The sequence below is a fragment of the Carcharodon carcharias genome, chromosome 9 (genome assembly GCF_017639515.1).
Source record: "Carcharodon carcharias isolate sCarCar2 chromosome 9, sCarCar2.pri, whole genome shotgun sequence".
NCBI classification, from domain to species: Eukaryota; Metazoa; Chordata; class Chondrichthyes; order Lamniformes; family Lamnidae; genus Carcharodon; species Carcharodon carcharias.
The window spans coordinates 7,712,570-7,729,574 of NC_054475.1; the positions used below are offsets into that span (position 1 = coordinate 7,712,570).

General features: G+C 57.7%; 1 pseudogene; it reads right to left on the reverse strand.

Moving 5' to 3' along the window:
- Positions 1–692: 692 nt before the first annotated feature.
- On the reverse strand, positions 693–787 carry LOC121282657 (annotated as a pseudogene).
- Between the last annotated feature and the right edge of the window lie 16,218 nt (positions 788–17,005).

Here is a 17,005-nt window from a genome sequence, read left to right on the forward strand (position 1 = left end):
TTTGAGTAAACCTGTTTCCATCTGTTTCAGATGAAGTTATATTGTTTCATAGTTTGCCATTGTGAGATCTGAACTCTTGATCTTGGGGTTACAAACCCAGTACCATAACCACTTGGCTAATTAGGCCAAGCTAAGATGTAACTCTTTTGAGTACAAACCTGTTTCCATCTGTTTCAGATGAAGTTACATTGTTTCATAGTTTTGCCAGTGTGAGATTTGAACTCTTGATCTTGGGGTTAACAAACCCAGTACCATAACCACTTGGCTATTTAGGCCAAGCAAAAGTTTCAGTCAGTTCCTTTGTAACTCTTTTGAGTACAAACACACTTCTATCTGTTTCAGATGAAGTTACATTGTTTCATAGTTTTGCCATTGTGAGATTTGAACTCTTGATCTTGGGGTTACAAAGCCAGTACCATAACCACTTGGCTATTTAGGCCAAGCATTAAGAGGATGTAACTCTTTCAAGTCACCTGCTTCTGTAATGTAACTCTTTCGAGTACAAACACGTTTCCATCTGTTTCAGATGAAGTTACATTGTTTCATAGTTTGCCATTGTGAGATTTGAACTCTTGATACTCTTTTGAGTAAACCTGTTTCCATCTGTTTCAGATGAAGTTACATTGTTTCATAGTTTGCCATTGTGAGATTTGAACTCTTGATCTTAGGGTTATAAACCCAGTACCATAACCACTTGGCCATTTAGGCCCACGAATTTGCGTGTCATCCTTGCGCAGGGGCCATGCTAATCTTCTCTGTATAAAAGTGGAGTACCACAAGGAGCAGTTCTGGAGTTACATTGTTTCATAGTTTGCCATTGTGAGATTTGAACTCTTGATAATCTTTTAAATGAAAACCAAATCAACAAAATTGGGATAAATCAGGCACAGCCCCTAATTCAGGTCAGCTGTAAAACCAAGAACAAAGTTTAAAGGAAACTTACAAACTTTAAATCAAAATGTGATTAAAGGGGTCAACAAAACACCCCAGTCCCCGCGGTGCCCACCGAGCACGGAAGGCCTCGAGAGTGCCAGCAGACACCGCGTGCTCCTTCTCCAGGGACATCCGGCAGCGAACGTAGCCGCGGAAGAGGGACAAACAATCGGGCGGGACTCCCCCGTCGATCGCCCGCTGCCTGGACCTGTTAATGGCCAACTTGGCCAGGCCCAGGAGCAGGTTCACGAGGAGGTCCTCCTCCTTCCCGAACCCCTTCCGCACCGGGTGCCCATAGATCAGGAGCGTGGGGCTGAAGTGCAAACAAAACATCAATAAAAGGTTTTTCAAATAACTAAAAAGGGAGTGCAGCCTACAACACCCTATGTATACATGGTCCACGGACTCCACAAGACCGCAAAAAGGGCATGTGTCCTGAGAGTCCGTGAACCTATGCATCCTCTTATTATAAGGGACTGCTGCATGCAACACCCTCCAACCCAGGTCCCCGATAGAAAGGGGGAGGACACCTCCGTAGAGGGCCTCCCATCGAGGGCCTCCGCCGCCGGACGGCAACAAGGCACGCCAGGGCGTGTCCGGTCGACGGACAAGGGCGAGAAAATGGAAGGTGTGCAGCAGCAGTCCATACAAAAAGCCCCTCTTTGCTGTGCCAAAAGGCACAGAGGGCATGTCCCCGAGGCGGCTCATATTGCGGGGCACCAGCACCCGAGGGAGGGTTCGGGGCTTGGGGCCAATGTGGAATTCCGTCCGAACAGGGGAACGCTCAGACGGAAGACCACCGCGCACCTGGGCCACCTCAAGACCCAAAATAACGTCGGGTCCGAGCACGACCGTTCTCAGGTCTTGGATGGCATCGGCTGCGACCTGGACACTCACAGACGCGCGTCGCGCCAACTCCTGCGGGAGCATCCAGCCCAGTCCTCCGCCACCCAGCACGTCCCCGATCCTGGTCACCCCTGCGGCCACAGCCCTCCTCTCCGCCAACCACTGAAAAGGACGGAGGGGCGGATTCCTGAGCAGCGGCTCTCTGACGATAGCCGCTACTCCTGACGGGGGAGAGCTGCGTCGCGAGGCGACCACTTTCCAGACTTTGATCAGGTCCTGGTAAAAGACGGGCAACGCCTGCAAGGAGCCACCGAGGCCCAGCTGTTCTATAAACAGGAGCTGCACGTCATAATTCAGGCCGTGCACCTGACGGAAGAAATACGTCATCAGGGCACACCATCTAGGAGGAGGCTCAACGTAGAGGAATCGCTGCAGGGTCTGAAGGCGGAAAGTCGCCACCTGTGTGCGTAGGCACACTAGCGCCTGACCACCCTCCCTAAGTGGGAGACTCAGAACCTCGGCAGCGACCCAGTGCAATCTTTTGTCCCAGAAGAAGTCGACTAACAATCTCTGGATTCTTGTGACAAAGTCCGGGGGAGGGGTCAAAGTGACCAGCCGATACCACAACATGCCGGCGATCAGCTGGTTTATGACCAGAACTCGACCCCGGTAAGATAGCACTCGGAGCAGTCCTGTCCAGCGCCGCAGGCGAGCGGTGACTTTCGTCTCCAGTTCCTGCCAGTTTGCCGGCCAGGATTCCTCAGCGGGGCAGAGATGGACACCCAGGTAGAGGAGGCTGGTCCTGCTCCAGGTGAAAGGCCTGAGCTCCTCGGGTAGGGGATCCATCTGCCACTGACCGACCAGGAGTCCAGAACACTTACCCCAGTTGATCCTGGCAGAAGAAGCGGCAGAGTAGACCTCCTGGCACTCGCGCATCCTCCGCAGGTCAGCCGGGTCACTAAACATAAGGAGCACGTCATCGGCGTAAGCCGAAAGGACCACCCCGATGCCCGGCCCGCGCAGAACCAATCCCGACAACCTCCTCCGCAAGAGGCGCAGGAAAGGCTCCACGCAAATAGAATACAACTGGCCAGACAGGGGGCAGCCCTGACGTACCCCTCTCCCAAAGCGAAGGGGCGCCGTCAGGGACCCGTTAACCTTCACTAGACACTCCGCGGCAGTGTACAGAAGTCGGATCCGGGCGACAAAATGCGTCCCGAACCCGAAAGCTCGCAGAGTTCCGAGTAAGTATTCGTGATCCACCCTGTCGAACGCCTTCTCCTGATCGAGAGACAGGAAGGCGCTCGACAGACCAGCCCTCTGGGAATGGTGGATGATGTCCCGGACCAGATGAATGTTATCATAAATGGTTCGGTCCGGGACGGTAAAAGTGGAGTACCACAAGGAGCAGTTCTGGAGTTACATTGTTTCATAGTTTGCCATTGTGAGATTTGAACTCTTGATCTTGGTGTTACAAACCCAGTACTATAACCACTTGGCTATTTAGGCCAAGCTCAAATGAACTCTTGATCTGGGGGTTACAAGCCCAGTACCATAACCAATTGGCTATTTAGGCCAAGTGTAAACCGTTTCCATCTGTTTCAGATGAAGTTACATGTTTCATAGTTTGCCATTGTGAGATTTGAACTCTTGATACCCTTTTTGAGTAAACCTGTTTCCATCTGTTTCAGATGAAGTTACATTGTTTCATAGTTTGCCATTGTGAGATTTGAACTTTTGATCTTAGGGTTATAAACCCAGTACCATAACCACTTGGCTATTTAGGCCAAGCGAGTTACATTGTTTCATAGTTTGCCATTGTGAGATTTGAACTCTTGATACTCTTTTGAGTAAACCTGTTTCCATCTGTTTCAGATGAAGTTACATTGTTTCATAGTTTGCCATTGTGAGATTTGAACTCTTGATACTCTTTCGAGTACAAACCTGTTTCCATCTGTTTCAGATGAAGTCACATTGTTCCATAGTTCGCCATTGTGAGATTTGAACTCTTGATAATCTTTTAAATGAAAACCAAATCAACAAAATTGGGATAAATCAGGCACAGCCCCTAATTCAGGTCAGCTGTAAAACCAAGAACAAAGTTTAAAGGAAACTTACAAACTTTAAATCAAAATGTGATTAAAGGGGTCAACAAAACACCCCAGTCCCCGCGGTGCCCACCGAGCACGGAAGGCCTCGAGAGTGCCAGCAGACACCGCGTGCTCCTTCTCCAGGGACATCCGGCAGCGAACGTAGCCGCGGAAGAGGGACAAACAATCGGGCGGGACTCCCCCGTCGATCGCCCGCTGCCTGGACCTGTTAATGGCCAACTTGGCCAGGCCCAGGAGCAGGTTCACGAGGAGGTCCTCCTCCTTCCCGACCCCCTTCCGCACCGGGTGCCCATAGATCAGGAGCGTGGGGCTGAAGTGCAAACAAAACATCAATAAAAGGTTTTTCAAATAACTAAAAAGGGAGTGCAGCCTACAACACCCTATGTATACATGGTCCACGGACTCCACAAGACCGCAAAAAGGGCATGTGTCCTGAGAGTCCGTGAACCTATGCATCCTCTTATTATAAGGGACTGCCGCATGCAACACCCTCCAACCCAGGTCCCCGATAGAAAGGGGGAGGACACCTCCGTAGAGGGCCTCCCATCGAGGGCCTCCGCCGCCGGACGGCAACAAGGCACACCAGGGCGTGTCCGGTCGACGGACAAGGGCGAGAAAATGGAAGGTGTGCAGCAGCAGTCCATACAAAAAGCCCCTCTTTGCTGTGCCAAAAGGCACAGAGGGCATGTCCCCGAGGCGGCTCATATTGCGGGGCACCAGCACCCGAGGGAGGGTTCGGGGCTTGGGGCCAATGTGGAATTCCGTCCGAACAGGGGAACGCTCAGACGGAAGACCACCGCGCACCTGGGCCACCTCAAGACCCAAAATAACGTCGGGTCCGAGCACGACCGTTCTCAGGTCTTGGATGGCATCGGCTGCGACCTGGACACTCACAGACGCGCGTCGCGCCAACTCCTGCGGGAGCATCCAGCCCAGTCCTCCGCCACCCAGCACGTCCCCGATCCTGGTCACCCCTGCGGCCACAGCCCTCCTCTCCGCCAACCACTGAAAAGGACGGAGGGGCGGATTCCTGAGCAGCGGCTCTCTGACGATAGCCGCTACTCCTGACGGGGGAGAGCTGCGTCGCGAGGCGACCACTTTCCAGACTTTGATCAGGTCCTGGTAAAAGACGGGCAACGCCTGCAAGGAGCCACCGAGGCCCAGCTGTTCTATAAACAGGAGCTGCACGTCATAATTCAGGCCGTGCACCTGACGGAAGAAATACGTCATCAGGGCACACCATCTAGGAGGAGGCTCAACGTAGAGGTATCGCTGCAGGGTCTGAAGGCGGAAAGTCGCCACCTGTGTGCGTAGGCACACTAGCGCCTGACCACCCTCCCTAAGCGGGAGACTCAGAACCTCGGCAGCGACCCAGTGCAATCTTTTGTCCCAGAAGAAGTCGACTAACAATCTCTGGATTCTTGTGACAAAGTCCGGGGGAGGGGTCAAAGTGACCAGCCGATACCACAACATGGCGGCGATCAGCTGGTTTATGACCAGAACTCGACCCCGGTAAGATAGCACTCGGAGCAGTCCTGTCCAGCGCCGCAGGCGAGCGGTGACTTTCGTCTCCAGTTCCTGCCAGTTTGCCGGCCAGGATTCCTCAGCGGGGCAGAGATGGACCCCCAGGTAGAGGAGGCTGGTCCTGCTCCAGGTGAAAGGCCTGAGCTCCTCGGGTAGGGGATCCATCTGCCACTGACCGACCAGGAGTCCAGAACACTTACCCCAGTTGATCCTGGCAGAAGAAGCGGCAGAGTAGACCTCCTGGCACTCGCGCATCCTCCGCAGGTCAGCCGGGTCACTAAACATAAGGAGCACGTCATCGGCGTAAGCCGAAAGGACCACCCCGATGCCCGGCCCGCGCAGAACCAATCCCGACAACCTCCTCCGCAAGAGGCGCAGGAAAGGCTCCACGCAAATAGAATACAACTGGCCAGACAGGGGGCAGCCCTGACGTACCCCTCTCCCAAAGCGAAGGGGCGCCGTCAGGGACCCGTTAACCTTCACTAGACACTCCGCGGCAGTGTACAGAAGTCGGATCCGGGCGACAAAATGCGTCCCGAACCCGAAAGCTCGCAGAGTTCCGAGTAAGTATTCGTGATCCACCCTGTCGAACGCCTTCTCCTGATCGAGAGACAGGAAGGCGCTCGACAGACCAGCCCTCTGGGAATGGTGGATGATGTCCCGGACCAGATGGATGTTATCATAAATGGTTCGGTCCGGGACGGTGTAGGACTGGTCAGGGTGGATCATGTGGTCCAGCACGGTGCCGAGCCGAGAAGACATGGCTCGGGCGAAGATTTTGTAGTCCGTGCTGAGGAGGGAGACCGGGCGCCAGTTTTGAAGAAGGCGGAGATCCCCCTTCTTCGGTAGCAGGGCAATCACGGCCCTGCGCCACGAAAGGGGCATCTCCCCGGTAGCAATGCTCTCCCCCAGGACCCCCGCGAAGTCGCTCCCCAAGACGTCCCAGAACGCCCTGAAGAACTCCACGGTCAGCCCGTCTAGTCCCGGGGTTTTGCCCCTAGAAAGACCGTCGAGTGCGCCGGTCAGCTCCCCCAGACTTATAGGGGAGTCGAGCTTTCCGGCGCACTCCGGGCCGACCTGCGGCAGGTCCTCCCACAAAACTCTGCAAGCTTCCTCACTGGACGGATCCGGAGAGAAAAGGGCAGTGTAGTAATCTCGGGCAATGGCCCTGATGCCCTCCGGATCCGAGACAAGTGATCCGTCGTCGGCCAGCAGCGTAAAGAGCTGCTTACGGACCCCGTGCCTTTTTTCCAGTGAGTAGAAGAAGGGAGAGCCACGGTCCATCTCCTTAAGGAAACAGATCCGCGACCTCACGAACGCGCCCCGAGACCCGACCAGTTGCAGGTCCCGCAGCGCGCCCTTCTTCTCATCGTACACCGACCGCAGGGCCGGGTCCGCGTCGGGCTGACGGAGACGTGCCTCCAGGTCGAGCACCTCCTTCTCCAACTCCTCGACCCTGGATTTGCGTCTCTTTGTCGACCCCTTCGCGTACTCTTGACAGAAAACTCGGACGTGAGTCTTGCCCACGTCCCACCATAGCCTCAAGGAGGGGAAGCCTCCCCGCTTCCTTCTCCAGCCGGCCCAGAAGCGACGGAACGAGTCCAGGAACCGCTGGTCTTCCAACAACAGGTTATTAAAATGCCAGTACGCGGACCCCGTCCGAGCGCAGAACGAAGTGAGCTCCGCCCACACCAGACGGTGGTCCGTGCACGGAACCTGCTGTATAGAAGCAGCCGGAACGCAGGACACGTACGCCTTCGAAACGTAAAGGCGGTCGAGTCTGGACGCTCCGACTCCAGGTGACACAAAGGTGAACACGCTGGAGTCAGGATGGAGATTTCGCCAGACGTCCACTAAGTCGAAGGACCTGACCAGGTCCCGCAACTTACTCACACCTCGCGTGCAGTGCGGGGTACCGTGACGGTCCCGGACCCCGAGGGTGCAATTGAAATCCCCCCCGAGGACGATGCACTCGCCAGCGTCGATGGAGCCGAGATGAGTGGACACTTCTTCAAAGAAGCTCGCTTGCTGCTGCGTGCCCAGGGGAGCGTACACATTCACAAAGTGAAGCACCGCCCCCCCCAGACGCACAGTCAGGTGCAGCAACCGGCCTGGCACTGGCTCCTTGACCCCCAAGATCTCCGGCTGAAAATGCGGGGCCAACAAGATAGCCACCCCGCCAGAATTGGAGGCTAGGTGACTCATGTAGACCCCCCCTCGCCACTCCAGGAGCCACGTGGCTTCGTCTCCCGGAACGGTATGGGTTTCTTGCAGGAAGCACAACGCGTACTTCCCGTCCCTGAGGACCGAGAAGTTCTGGAACCTGCGCTGTGCGGCCCTGCTGCCGCGGATGTTGAGGCTGGCTATAGTCGTCTTCATTGTCAAAGGTACATCAAACCTTCACCTTAAGTCATTAAAAAGAAGAAGAGGACTTTTTAGTCCTTCCTCTCCTTCAGGAGCCCAGCGAGAAACGTTTGGACCCTCCGCCGCGCGTTCCTATCCAACTCAGGAGACTTGAGAGCCTCGCGAGTGGACCAGAACACCAGCGGAAAAGAATGCCACCGGTCCAAGGCCAACTGAACCCTGTCTCGGCGACCGCGATGACTCGCCAAAAAGTCCCGGAGTTCCCTTGGGGGGATGAGGGGGGAGTCAGTGGAGGGCACCAGGGGATCCACCGCCTCGCTCGAGAGCGACTCAGCGTAATCCCCAGCGCTCACCACGGACACCCCGTCCTCCTCCAGGTCGTCGCCTCCAGCTTCCGACCCCTCCCCCGCATTGAGTACGGGGGCTGATTCGGAGCTGCCAGCTGGCCCCACCTGTACCTCGATCCCACCCCCAGGATCAAGGCCAGAGGGGTCCTCTCTGGTCTCCTCTAAACGTTTTGGGTCAGAGGGCAGCGGCAGTTCTGATGCCCGCTCTCCTCCCGGCACCGGGTCGTCCGGGGAGCTCAGGACAAGCTCCTGACCTAAAACTAGGACGCCCGGTGCTAAGGGTTGGGAGGGAGCGGGAAGGCCCTCCTTTTCGCCGCCACCCAATGACCCGTTAACATTTTTTAAATTTTGAAAGCTACAGTCCCCCGACGAGCCAGAAGGTACCTCGGGGGTATCGAGGGTCTCTGAGTCGGGCACCACCTCAAGGGAGGTGCCTTCAGTGACCCCCGAGGGGCCCTGTTCAGGGGACTGCAGCAGGTTGACAGGGGTAATAGTGGTGGGAGTCGGTGCAGGGGTTTTGAGTTCCCCCAGAGGACAGGGCGAGATTTTACTTGGTGGAGACGCCACCACCTCTTCATCGGGGGAAGGGACACACCCAACTTCTTCAGTTTGGGCATCACCCACCTCCTCCTCCGAAGCGTGACGTCTCTTCCGGGTCAGGCTGGGGGCTAGGGAAACCTCCATTTCCGAGGCCCCCTCCTCCTTGTCCAGCCCTCCCGGACACTCCACCCTCTGGGTTTTGGGTGTTAGATACCCCGGCTCGGGGTCCCGCGTCCCTTCCCCGCCGGCCCCGGGAGCACGCGCAGGGACGACGCCGGGCCCAGCACTCGGCGCCTTAGCACCCACGGGCCCGGGAGCACACGCGGACACGACGCCGGGGCCGGATGTTGTCTTTTCCCCCGAGCCGGTGCTTGCAGGTGTTTGGGGGTTTTGGGGCGTTTCAGGGGCCGCCTCCAGGTTGCGGGTCTTCCTCTGCGCCTTCTTACGGCGTGGGGGCTCTCCCCCCGCCTCACCGGCAGCCGAGATGGCAGTGGCCGCCGGCGTCGCTTCCCCTTGCGGGGAGGGAGATGGAGTGGTGGCGGGGGGAGGAGGGGCGGTGCCAGCCGTGGCCGCTTGGGTGGGGCTCGTAGCCTTGGAGGCGGGGCAGTTCTTCCTCACATGCCCCGCCTCCTTACAAACATGGCACCGCACGCCCTCCACGGTCCAGAAGACCCGATAGGCGGTCCCCTCAAAATTGACAACGAAGGCCCCCTCCAGGCACTCCTCCTGGGCCAAGCGGACAAATACCTGGCGCCGGAAGGAGTACACATGGCGGAGGGCCGAGTCTTTGAGGCCGAGCGGGATTGGTGCAACCCCCGACCTGACCTCCCCCAATTTATTAAGGTGGGGGAGGAGGAGCTCACTGGATAGAAAAGGCGGGATGTTCGAAATAATAATTCTCTGGGCGGTGGCCTCAAGGGGGTCCACCGCCAGAAAAGTCCCGCCCACAGTGAGTCCTTTTTGCAGGGCGAGGTGCACCGCCCGCTCGGACCTCAAGAAGAATATGGCCTTCCCATACATTTTAGAGGCTGCGACAATGGCTGAGGGGCCGACGACCCCAGCCATAGCCTTTACGCAGGCCTCTATTGTCATTTCAGGGTGAGCATAGCTCTTTACCCCAAGGGCCCTGGTCAGGAGGCGGAAAGGTGACAGGGCAGCGGGAGCAGCTGGAGCCGCAGAAGCAACCACCCCCGCATAAGTTTTCTTTTTTTGAGGCCCTGCCACCGGTGACAAAACCGCCTCCACATTAGCCCTCGAGGGCCCGGCCACAGGTGATGGTGAATTGGCCTTAGGGCCAGAGCCACGCCCACCCCGGGAAAGATTGGCCATTTTGTTTTTTTTCTTTTTATTTTTTTTTTAGAAATATAGGGAGGAAAGGGGGTGGGGGAGAGAGGTAGAAACAACCTCCCCTCTTTTAGGCAGGAGAGGAGAGGAGGGAGAGGAGTAAAAGACAGGGAGGCACAGGAGGGAAAGAGGTAAATGTCCTGGTGGGTGTCCTCGATGGTGGATGGACGGTGGGTGGGGGCCTGATGTTCTTCAGGCAGGGGGAGGCGATGTCTTCACCAGCTATTGCTGGCCTTACTGGGAAAAGGGCTGGGTTGGGGGGAGGGGTGGCAGAAAGATGGTTTCAGCACACACACACACCCTCCCGCTCTTCCTTCCCCAACTCCTCTGGCAGTCTTCTTGCCTCCCCCTACAAAAACACAGTCCTTAATTGCCCCCACCTTAAACAAAAATACACAGTTCAGACACCCACCTAGGATGTTGTTTTCCAACTCAGTCCTGGCCTCCCTGTCCTGTAGCAACAGTAGCAACTGTTCTCTTCTCTCCCTCTCTCTCCTTTAGCAGCACAGGGGCAAGGCAGCAGCAGCAGCACTGGAGGAGCAGCAACAGAAGCAGCAGCAGCACACAGCAGAAGCAACAACCCCAAAGGCAGCAGCAGAAACAGTTGAAACACTGAGGAGCAGCAACACCAACACCACACACCTTCTCTCCTCAGTACCAGGAAACCAACTGAATCCACAATTACCTCCACGAGATCGTTAGGAAAATGAACTCTTGATAATCTTTTAAATGAAAACCAAATCAACAAAATTGGGATAAATCAGGCACAGCCCCTAATTCAGGTCAGCTGTAAAACCAAGAACAAAGTTTAAAGGAAACTTACAAACTTTAAATCAAAATGTGATTAAAGGGGTCAACAAAACACCCCAGTCCCCGCGGTGCCCACCGAGCACGGAAGGCCTCGAGAGTGCCAGCAGACACCGCGTGCTCCTTCTCCAGGGACATCCGGCAGCGAACGTAGCCGCGGAAGAGGGACAAACAATCAGGCGGGACTCCCCCGTCGATCGCCCGCTGCCTGGACCTGTTAATGGCCAACTTGGCCAGGCCCAGGAGCAGGTTCACGAGGAGGTCCTCCTCCTTCCCGACCCCCTTCCGCACCGGGTGCCCATAGATCAGGAGCGTGGGGCTGAAGTGCAAACAAAACATCAATAAAAGGTTTTTCAAATAACTAAAAAGGGAGTGCAGCCTACAACACCCTATGTATACATGGTCCACGGACTCCACAAGACCGCAAAAAGGGCATGTGTCCTGAGAGTCCGTGAACCTATGCATCCTCTTATTATAAGGGACTGCCGCATGCAACACCCTCCAACCCAGGTCCCCGATAGAAAGGGGGAGGACACCTCCGTAGAGGGCCTCCCATCGAGGGCCTCCGCCGCCGGACGGCAACAAGGCACACCAGGGCGTGTCCGGTCGACGGACAAGGGCGAGAAAATGGAAGGTGTGCAGCAGCAGTCCATACAAAAAGCCCCTCTTTGCTGTGCCAAAAGGCACAGAGGGCATGTCCCCGAGGCGGCTCATATTGCGGGGCACCAGCACCCGAGGGAGGGTTCGGGGCTTGGGGCCAATGTGGAATTCCGTCCGAACAGGGGAACGCTCAGACGGAAGACCACCGCGCACCTGGGCCACCTCAAGACCCAAAATAACGTCGGGTCCGAGCACGACCGTTCTCAGGTCTTGGATGGCATCGGCTGCGACCTGGACACTCACAGACGCGCGTCGCGCCAACTCCTGCGGGAGCATCCAGCCCAGTCCTCCGCCACCCAGCACGTCCCCGATCCTGGTCACCCCTGCGGCCACAGCCCTCCTCTCCGCCAACCACTGAAAAGGACGGAGGGGCGGATTCCTGAGCAGCGGCTCTCTGACGATAGCCGCTACTCCTGACGGGGGAGAGCTGCGTCGCGAGGCGACCACTTTCCAGACTTTGATCAGGTCCTGGTAAAAGACGGGCAACGCCTGCAAGGAGCCACCGAGGCCCAGCTGTTCTATAAACAGGAGCTGCACGTCATAATTCAGGCCGTGCACCTGACGGAAGAAATACGTCATCAGGGCACACCATCTAGGAGGAGGCTCAACGTAGAGGTATCGCTGCAGGGTCTGAAGGCGGAAAGTCGCCACCTGTGTGCGTAGGCACACTAGCGCCTGACCACCCTCCCTAAGCGGGAGACTCAGAACCTCGGCAGCGACCCAGTGCAATCTTTTGTCCCAGAAGAAGTCGACTAACAATCTCTGGATTCTTGTGACAAAGTCCGGGGGAGGGGTCAAAGTGACCAGCCGATACCACAACATGGCGGCGATCAGCTGGTTTATGACCAGAACTCGACCCCGGTAAGATAGCACTCGGAGCAGTCCTGTCCAGCGCCGCAGGCGAGCGGTGACTTTCGTCTCCAGTTCCTGCCAGTTTGCCGGCCAGGATTCCTCAGCGGGGCAGAGATGGACCCCCAGGTAGAGGAGGCTGGTCCTGCTCCAGGTGAAAGGCCTGAGCTCCTCGGGTAGGGGATCCATCTGCCACTGACCGACCAGGAGTCCAGAACACTTACCCCAGTTGATCCTGGCAGAAGAAGCGGCAGAGTAGACCTCCTGGCACTCGCGCATCCTCCGCAGGTCAGCCGGGTCACTAAACATAAGGAGCACGTCATCGGCGTAAGCCGAAAGGACCACCCCGATGCCCGGCCCGCGCAGAACCAATCCCGACAACCTCCTCCGCAAGAGGCGCAGGAAAGGCTCCACGCAAATAGAATACAACTGGCCAGACAGGGGGCAGCCCTGACGTACCCCTCTCCCAAAGCGAAGGGGCGCCGTCAGGGACCCGTTAACCTTCACTAGACACTCCGCGGCAGTGTACAGAAGTCGGATCCGGGCGACAAAATGCGTCCCGAACCCGAAAGCTCGCAGAGTTCCGAGTAAGTATTCGTGATCCACCCTGTCGAACGCCTTCTCCTGATCGAGAGACAGGAAGGCGCTCGACAGACCAGCCCTCTGGGAATGGTGGATGATGTCCCGGACCAGATGGATGTTATCATAAATGGTTCGGTCCGGGACGGTGTAGGACTGGTCAGGGTGGATCATGTGGTCCAGCACGGTGCCGAGCCGAGAAGACATGGCTCGGGCGAAGATTTTGTAGTCCGTGCTGAGGAGGGAGACCGGGCGCCAGTTTTGAAGAAGGCGGAGATCCCCCTTCTTCGGTAGCAGGGCAATCACGGCCCTGCGCCACGAAAGGGGCATCTCCCCGGTAGCAATGCTCTCCCCCAGGACCCCCGCGAAGTCGCTCCCCATGACGTCCCAGAACGCCCTGAAGAACTCCACGGTCAGCCCGTCTAGTCCCGGGGTTTTGCCCCTAGAAAGACCGTCGAGTGCGCCGGTCAGCTCCCCCAGACTTATAGGGGAGTCGAGCTTTCCGGCGCACTCCGGGCCGACCTGCGGCAGGTCCTCCCACAAAACTCTGCAAGCTTCCTCACTGGACGGATCCGGAGAGAAAAGGGCAGTGTAGTAATCTCGGGCAATGGCCCTGATGCCCTCCGGATCCGAGACAAGTGATCCGTCGTCGGCCAGCAGCGTAAAGAGCTGCTTACGGACCCCGTGCCTTTTTTCCAGTGAGTAGAAGAAGGGAGAGCCACGGTCCATCTCCTTAAGGAAACAGATCCGCGACCTCACGAACGCGCCCCGAGACCCGACCAGTTGCAGGTCCCGCAGCGCGCCCTTCTTCTCATCGTACACCGACCGCAGGGCCGGGTCCGCGTCGGGCTGACGGAGACGTGCCTCCAGGTCGAGCACCTCCTTCTCCAACTCCTCGACCCTGGATTTGCGTCTCTTTGTCGACCCCTTCGCGTACTCTTGACAGAAAACTCGGACGTGAGTCTTGCCCACGTCCCACCATAGCCTCAAGGAGGGGAAGCCTCCCCGCTTCCTTCTCCAGCCGGCCCAGAAGCGACGGAACGAGTCCAGGAACCGCTGGTCTTCCAACAACAGGTTATTAAAATGCCAGTACGCGGACCCCGTCCGAGCGCAGAACGAAGTGAGCTCCGCCCACACCAGACGGTGGTCCGTGCACGGAACCTGCTGTATAGAAGCAGCCGGAACGCAGGACACGTACGCCTTCGAAACGTAAAGGCGGTCGAGTCTGGACGCTCCGACTCCAGGTGACACAAAGGTGAACACGCTGGAGTCAGGATGGAGATTTCGCCAGACGTCCACTAAGTCGAAGGACCTGACCAGGTCCCGCAACTTACTCACACCTCGCGTGCAGTGCGGGGTACCGTGACGGTCCCGGACCCCGAGGGTGCAATTGAAATCCCCCCCGAGGACGATGCACTCGCCAGCGTCGATGGAGCCGAGATGAGTGGACACTTCTTCAAAGAAGCTCGCTTGCTGCTGCGTGCCCAGGGGAGCGTACACATTCACAAAGTGAAGCACCGCCCCCCCCAGACGCACAGTCAGGTGCAGCAACCGGCCTGGCACTGGCTCCTTGACCCCCAAGATCTCCGGCTGAAAATGCGGGGCCAACAAGATAGCCACCCCGCCAGAAATGGAGGCTAGGTGACTCATGTAGACCCCCCCTCGCCACTCCAGGAGCCACGTGGCTTCGTCTCCCGGAACGGTATGGGTTTCTTGCAGGAAGCACAACGCGTACTTCCCGTCCCTGAGGACCGAGAAGTTCTGGAACCTGCGCTGTGCGGCCCTGCTGCCACGGATGTTGAGGCTGGCTATAGTCGTCTTCATTGTCAAAGGTACATCAAACCTTCACCTTAAGTCATTAAAAAGAAGAAGAGGACTTTTTAGTCCTTCCTCTCCTTCAGGAGCCCAGCGAGAAACGTTTGGACCCTCCGCCGCGCGTTCCTATCCAACTCAGGAGACTTGAGAGCCTCGCGAGTGGACCAGAACACCAGCGGAAAAGAATGCCACCGGTCCAAGGCCAACTGAACCCTGTCTCGGCGACCGCGATGACTCGCCAAAAAGTCCCGGAGTTCCCTTGGGGGGATGAGGGGGGAGTCAGTGGAGGGCACCAGGGGATCCACCGCCTCGCTTGAGAGCGACTCAGCGTAATCTCCAGCGCTCACCACGGACACCCCGTCCTCCTCCAGGTCGTCGCCTCCAGCTTCCGACCCCTCCCCCGCATTGAGTACGGGGGCTGATTCGGAGCTGCCAGCTGGCCCCACCTGTACCTCGATCCCACCCCCAGGATCAAGGCCAGAGGGGTCCTCTCTGGTCTCCTCTAAACGTTTTGGGTCAGAGGGCAGCGGCAGTTCTGATGCCCGCTCTCCTCCCGGCACCGGGTCGTCCGGGGAGCTCAGGACAAGCTCCTGACCTAAAACTAGGACGCCCGGTGCTAAGGTTTGGGAGGGAGCGGGAAGGCCTTCCTTTTCGCCGCCACCCAATGACCCGTTGACATTTTTTAAATTTTGAAAGTTGCAGTCCCCCGATGAGCCAGAAGGTACCTCGGGGGTATCGAGGGTCTCTGAGTCGGGCACCACCTCAAGGGAGGTGCCTTCAGTGACCCCCGAGGGGCCCTGTTCAGGGGACTGCAGCAGGTTGACAGGGGTAATAGTGGTGGGAGTCGGTGCAGGGGTTTTGAGTTCCCCCAGAGGACAGGGCGAGATTTTACTTGGTGGAGACGCCACCACCTCTTCATCGGGGGAAGGGACACACCCAACTTCTTCAGTTTGGGCATCACCCACCTCCTCCTCCGAAGTGTGACGTCTCTTCCGGGTCAGGCTGGGGGCTAGGGAGACCTCCATTTCCGAGGCCCCCTCCTCCTTGTCCAGCCCTCCCGGACACTCCACCCTCTGGGTTTTGGGTGTTAGATACCCCGGCTCGGGGTCCCGCGTCCCTTCCCCGCCGGCCCCGGGAGCACGCGCAGGGACGACGCCGGGCCCAGCACTCGGCGCCTTAGCACCCACGGGCCCGGGAGCACACGCGGACACGACGCCGGGGCCGGATGTTGTCTTTTCCCCCGAGCCGGTGCTTGCAGGTGTTTGGGGGGTTTGGGGCGTTTCAGGGGCCGCCTCCAAATTTCGGGTCTTCCTCCGCGCCTTCTTACGGCGCGGGGGCTCTCCCCCCGCCTCACCGGCAGCCGAGATGGCAGCTGCTGCCGGGGTCGCTTCCCCTTGCGGGGAGGGAGATGGAGTGGTGGCGGGGGGAGGAAGGGCGGTGCCAGCCGCGGCCGCTTGGGTGGGGCTCGTGGCCTTGGAGGCGGGGCAGTTCTTTCTTACGTGCCCCACCTCCTTACAGGCATGGCACCGCACACCCTCCGCGGTCCAGAAGACCCGATAGGCGGTCCCCTCAAAATTAACTGAGAAGGCCCCCTCCAGGCACTCCTCCCGGGCCAAGCGGACGAAAACTTGGCGCCGGAAGGAGTACACGTGGCGGAGGGCCGAGTCTTTGAGGCCAAGCGGGACTGGTGCAACCCCTGACCTGACCTCCCCCAGCTTATTAAGGTGGGGGAGGAGGAGCCCACATGGTATAAAGGGCGGGACATTTGAAATAACAATCCTCTGGGCGGTGGCCTCAAGGGGATCCACCGCCAGAAAAGTCCCGCCCACAGTGAGCCCCTTCTGCAGGGCGAGTTGCACTGCCCGCTCGGACCTCAAGAAAAAGATGGCCCTCCCATACATCTTTGAGGCCGCGACAATGGCTGAGGGGCCGACAACCCCAGCCATAGCCTTAACGCAGGCCTCAATAGTCATCTCAGGGTGAGTGTAGCATTTTACCCCGAGGGCCCTGGTGAGGAGACGGAATGGCGACAGGGCAGCGGGAGCAGCAGGAGCTGCAGAAGCAACCACCCCCGCATAAGTCTTTTTTGTAGGCCCTGCCACCGGTGACAAAGCCGCCTCCACATTAGCCCTCGAGGGCCCGGCCACAGGAGATGTTGAACTGGCTTTAAGGCCAGAGCCACGCCCACCCTGGGAAGGATTGGCCATTTTTTTTAAATTATATATATTTTTTAATATATATATATTTTTTTTTAAATATACAATGTTCCTCCCTAGGGAGGGAGGT